Below are 6,050 nucleotides of genomic sequence, written 5' to 3'. Positions count from 1 at the left end.
GAGGAGGAGGAGGAAGAGGAGGAGGAGGTTCCTGCTGTAGGAGGAGGAGGAGGAGGAGGAGGAGGAGGTTCCTGCTGTACCAGAAACCCTTAAGAAAAAGTGAAGGAATTTCACAGAGCTGAAGATCAATGCCTGAGAAGGAAGTTTGCCCAAAAGATGCTTCAAAAGACAAGAAGAAAGCTTTTCTAGCAAAAAGCAAAGTACTATCACAAGGAATATAGGCAGATGGACAGAACTAAAATTTGAATGCAAGGAAGGCAAGAAAAGCTGGCAACTTCTATGCACCTGCAGAACCCAAATTGGCCTTTGTCATCAGGATCAGAGGTGTCAAGGTGGGAGCCCAAAGGTCTGAAAGGTGTTGCAGCTCCTTCACCGTTGTCAGCTCTCAAATGGAAACTTTGTGAAGCTCAACAAAGCATCAATTAACAGGCTGAGGATTGCAGAACCACATTTTGCATGGGGGTACCCAAACCTGAAGTCAGTAAATGAATTAATCTACAAGCATGGTTATGACAAAATCAATAAGAAGCAAATTGCTTTGACAGATAACACTTCGATTGCTTGACAAATATGTAAAGATAGCATCATCTGCTATATGAGGATCTGATTCTTGGGACCTGTACGGCTGGAAAATGATTTGAAGAAGAAATAACTTCCTGTGGCCCTTCAAATTATCCTCTCCACAGGGTAGAATGAGGAAAGAGGCAACCCATTTTGTAGAAGGTGGAGATGCTGGCAACAAGGAGGACCAGATCAACAGACTTCTTAGAAGCATGAACTAGGGTGTCTATCATAATTATTTTACTGATCTGGTCAGTTACTAAACAGTACCCACTTTCAAATTGAAAAGAAAAACTTGACTTTTGCTGAGTGTATTAGCCAGGGTTCTCCAGAGAAACAGAACCAATGGGGTGTGTGTGTGTGTGTGTGTGTGTGTTAATTATAAGGAATTAATTGACTCACATAATTATGGAAGCAGACAAGTCCCAAGATCCTCAGTCAGCAGGCTGGAGACCTGGGAGAACTGACGGTGCAGCTCCAGTCCACAAGCTTCCAGGCTGGAGATCCAGGAAGAGCCAAAGTTTCAGCTCGAGTCCAAAGGCAGGAGGAAACTCAGATCCCAGCTTGCAGGTAATCAGGCAAAAGGAGTTCCCCTTACTCATGGGAGGGCCAGGCTTTTTGCTCTATCCAGGCCTCCAACTGATTGGTCAAGGCTCACCCACCCTGAGGAGGGCAATCCACTTTACTCTACTGATTTAAATGTGAATCTCATCCCAAAACACCCTCACGGGAACACCCAGAATAGTATTTGAGCAAATACCAGGGCACTTTATGGCCCTGTCAAGTGGAGACCTAAAACTAACCATCACCCTGAGAGAACTGTGAAGACAGGGGTTGAACAGAGAAGGGGCAGGATTTTATGTGTTTTCACCTGATCACTCTGCTTGCTTTCCTGAGACTAGACTCTGCTCAGCTGTTGCAATGCTTGGGCTGTGAGAGGAGAGTGCTCAGGTCTGCAAGGACACAGTGGAGGTGGTGAGAAGAGTGGGAATTAAGCGTTTGTCAACAGATTGGATACACATGGGAAGAGAAAGGAACGGGCCACAGATAATGTCCGTGTTTTTGACCTGAGCTGTTGCAGGCTTGAAGCTGCCGTTGAGAGAAAAGGAAAAGACTTCAAGAGAAGAATTGGGAGCTCAGCTTGGGGCTTGGTGGGTTAGATGCGCTTATTAGACATACAAGTGGAGGTGGAAGGAAATGGGTTAGATCTGTTGGTCTGAATTTAGGAAAAATAGGAAAAAGTTCTGGCTGGAGACAAAAGTGGGGTCATTCGTGTTCGAAGAGTGTCTGTAGTCATGAGCCTGAGTGACATCACAAAGGGCATGAGTTTATGTATTTATTTATTTATTTAAGACATGGTCTAGCTGTCACCCAGGCTGGAGTGCAGTGGTGCAGTCATAGCTCACTGCAGCCTCAACCTCCCAGGCTCAAGCGATCCTCTCACCTCAGCCACTTGAGTAGCTGGGACTTCATGTGCATGCCACTATGCCTGGCTAATTTTTTTTTAAAGTGGAGACGAAGGTTCCACTTGTGACCCAGGTTGGTCTTGAACTCCTGGGCTCCAGTGGTCCTCCTGCCTTGGCCTCCCAAAGTGCTGGGATTATAGGTGTGAGCCACCATGCCCGGCCAGGACATGAGTTTAAACAAAAAAGGGACAGAGACCATCTTCAGGGCTCCGTGATCTGGATATCAGACCCACTTTCCCGCTGAAAATAACTAAAAATACAGGGAAGATAATTAATGCAAATCTTCTTACAACCATGGAAGGGCTGACAAGAGAGAGAAGAATTTACAGTCAAAACTGCAGGAGATGGTGGGAACCAAGAGAGGGAAGCAGAGCACCAAAATCACAGGTGCCCTCCGGGAATTTTGAATGTGGGGAACTTGAATTTGGGGTTTTCTAGACCTGAGGATCAGAGTCAGACTATGCACGAGGTGTAGGGGAAGTGCAGCGTTCGTGGTCACTCTCTCTTTCTGCACACTCCCAGGCTCCCTCTAGGGGAATGAAACTCAAGTGCAGCCAACCCCACCCTCTGGCCACTGCCCCAGTCCATGTCAGGGAGGCCAGAAGCGTCTCTAGGCAGGAGGAGACCCGAGTCCCTGCCCTGGAACCACCTCATTCTCTAATCCCATACTCTGATTCATCTATTAGGAGCGGGAACACAGAAGAGATAGGTGAGCGAGAAGGAAGTTGCATTCAGAAGATACAACACGTAGACACAAGCACTCTGATTCAGTGAAAGAGGAAGTTTCCCCATGATATCTCCAGCCTGGGTCCCCAGTCACCCTTCTGAGAGTATCTGAGCTGACGTGGAAATACCAACACAACACTACGCTCTTGGTGTCAGATCTCCAGCTCCAATGCTGAGTCCAATGTATAAATCTTGTAACCCTTGACAGACTTGCCCTCATCTTCACTTCCTCCTCTACACTTTTGGGTTTTCCAAGTTTGAGAGAAAGGCAGAGGTCTCCGATGGCTCTATTCTCCTATGCAGTGGAGTTATTGTTTGTTTGCTTGCTTATTTGTTGACTGCCCACAACCCAGTTCTTCGTCCATAGCCCTATTAGATTTTCCTTTGGAGAACTACCATTGTCAGCCCCACCCCTTGCTTCAGTGGGGAGTCTGTGAATTGTGCAGGGAGCACTGACAAATGAACATAGATCATCACCGACAATGCAGCAGCCAATTTTACAAACAAGCCCATGTCCAATTTCCTCTAAAGAATTTAAGTTCCAGGATTTTTGCCACACCTTCTGGAAAAATAGCTATTCACTTTCTCCTGGCATCCCTGGGTGGAAGAAATGTAAGCCTGGAGCTGCCTGAGAACAAAGCCAACAGAGGAAGGAAAAACTCTAGGGTTAACAAACAAAGAAAAAGAATTTTAGAGACATCAACCAACTCTGGAACCTGCTGTGCCTGAAGCCAGTGTACTTCAGAACTTTTCAGCTAAGTAGGCCAATGCTTGGTTTTTATTTCCCAATAGGCCCATTTGAGCGGGATTGATCTTGCTTGCATCCCAAAGGGTTCTGCCTGATACAACCTCTCCCCTCACCACTGTACTCCACATCCCCTCACCTACTCTGCGTCAGACCCTGAAGCTGCCAGAAGCCTCCCTGTGAGACTTGACCTCAATTTCAGAGTTCACAACCCTTCCATGGACGTCTGGGAAAGATGCTGACATATATCCCTCCCTTTTAACAACACCCTATGTGACAATCCATCAACATAAGGTCAATTACCAGGCCTGGCGGCATGCGACTATAGTCCCAGCTGCTCTGAAGGCTAAGGTGGGAGGATTGCTTGAGCCTAGGAGTTCAAGATCGGCCTGGGCAACATCATGAGACCTTGTCTCTACGAAAAATTTACAAATGAGGATTAATAACCAGAATATGTAAGGAGCTCAAACAACTCTAGGAGAAAATCTAATAATCCAATCAAAAACTGGGCAAAAGATCTGAACAGATATTTCTCAATAGAAGACATACAAATGGCAAACAGGTATATGGAAAGGCATTCGACATCATTGATAATCAGAGAAATACAACTCAAAATTACAATGAGATATCATCTCATCCCAGTTAAAATGGCTTATATCCAAAGATAGGTAATAACAAATGCTGGCAAGGGTGTCGAGAAAAGGGAATCCTTGTACACTGTTGGTGGGAATGTAAGTTAATGTAGCCACTGTGAAGAACAGTTTTGAAATGCCTCAAAAAATTAAAAACAGCGCTACCATATGATCCAGCAATCCCACTGCTGGGCATATACCCAAAAGGAAGAAAATCAGTATATGGAAGAGAGATCTACACTCCCAAGTTTATTGCAGCACTGTTCACAAAAGCCAAGACTTGAAAGCAACCTAAGTATCCGCCAGCAGATGAATGGATAAAGAAAATGTGGTGCTTATACACCAGAGAGTACTACTCAGCCTTGAAAAAGAATGAGATCCTGTCATTTGCAATAACATGGATGGAACTGGAGGTCACTATGTTAAGTGAAATAAAGCAGGCACTGAAAGACAAACTTTGCATGTCTCACTTATTTGAGGAAACTAAGAATTAAAACAATTGAAATCATGGAGATAGAGAGTAGAAGGATGGGTTACCAGAGACCGGGGAGGATAGTGGGCATAGGGGAGGGGAGAAGATGGGGATGGTTAATGGGTACAAAAAAAATAAGATGAGGCTGGGTGCGGTGGCCCATGCCTGTAATCCCAGCACTTTGGGAGACCAACGTGGGTGGATCACAAGGTCAGGAAATCGAGACCATCCTGGCTAACACAGTGAAACCCCGTCTGTACTAAAAATACAAAAAATTAGTCGGGCGTGGTGGCGGGTGCCTGTAGTCCCAGCTACTCGGGAGGCTGAGGCAGGAGAATGGCATGAACCCGGGAGGCGGAGGTTGCAGTGAGCCGAGATTGCAGCACTGCACTCCAGCCTGGGCGACAGAGCGAGACTCCATCTCAAAAAAAAAAAAAAAATTTGAAAGATGAAATGAGACCTTGTATTTGATAACACCACAGGGTGACTATAGTCAAAAATAATTTAATTGTATTTTAAAATAACTTAAAAAGTATAATTGGATTGTTTATAACACAAAGGATAAATGCATGAGGTGATGGATTCTTCATTTACCTTGATGTGATTATTACATGTTGCATGCCTATATCAAACTATCTCGTGTAACCCAGAAATATATACACCTACTATGTATCCACAGAATTTAAAATTTAAAAACTTAAAACTCAAAATTTAAAAATGTAAAAATTAAACTAAAAATTAAAATTAAAAACTACAAAATTATCCAGGTGTAGCGGTGCATGCCTGTAGTTGCAGCTACTCAGAAGGCTGAGGAAAGAGGATCGCTTGAGGCCAGAAGTCAAGGCTTCAGTGAGCTATGATCATGCCACTACACTCCAGCCTGGATGACAGAGAGAGATGCAACCCTGTCTCCAAAATTATTAATTAATTAATTAATTAATTATTAAAACAAAACCAGTTGTAGAAATAAACAAAGACCAACTAAATGAGAACAAGGAAAGGTTATGTATTCAGATCTTGCTATGACAAGGGAGTCAACCACCATTATTTGTGTTTTGGCAGAGACTCACAGGCAGGCAGTGGAGTGGGAGAGCTTCATAGTGGGGAAAAGAGAAAGCTTCAGGTGTGTCCTGATGGGAGGCTGTTGGCCTGGGGAAGCTGTAGGTGAGCCAGCTAGAAGCAGGGAATCCTATGTGACTGGGTTAAGAAAGCATATCCACTTTCTCTGATTTGGTCCTAAGTAGAAAGTGGGGACAGAAATTAGGAAAGTTGTCAGTTATTAATCAAGTCCCAGCCATTTAGGGCCAGTTGTTACAGGGATGATTGCTTAGCTTCCTGGACAGGCTACCAGAGACAAGTCTGACTTATAGAGAGTAGCCTGGCTGCCTGAGCTGGTGACTATGGATGATGGGCTGGTTTTTCAGGGCTGGTTGCTGCAAATTAGGGGT

The 6,050-nt window shown here is 44.7% G+C and overlaps 1 pseudogene; it reads left to right on the top strand.

The window, feature by feature from the left end:
• Window positions 1-782, top strand: part of LOC105514838 — a 2,633-nt pseudogene extending 1,851 nt beyond the window's left edge.
• Window positions 783-6,050: the final 5,268 nt, after the last annotated feature.

Source organism: Colobus angolensis, unplaced genomic scaffold (genome assembly GCF_000951035.1).
Source record: "Colobus angolensis palliatus isolate OR3802 unplaced genomic scaffold, Cang.pa_1.0 Scaffold25, whole genome shotgun sequence".
NCBI classification, from domain to species: domain Eukaryota; kingdom Metazoa; phylum Chordata; class Mammalia; order Primates; family Cercopithecidae; genus Colobus; species Colobus angolensis.
The sequence above is the reverse complement of the archived record's forward strand: the minus strand, read 5'-3'. Positions and strand labels throughout refer to the sequence as shown.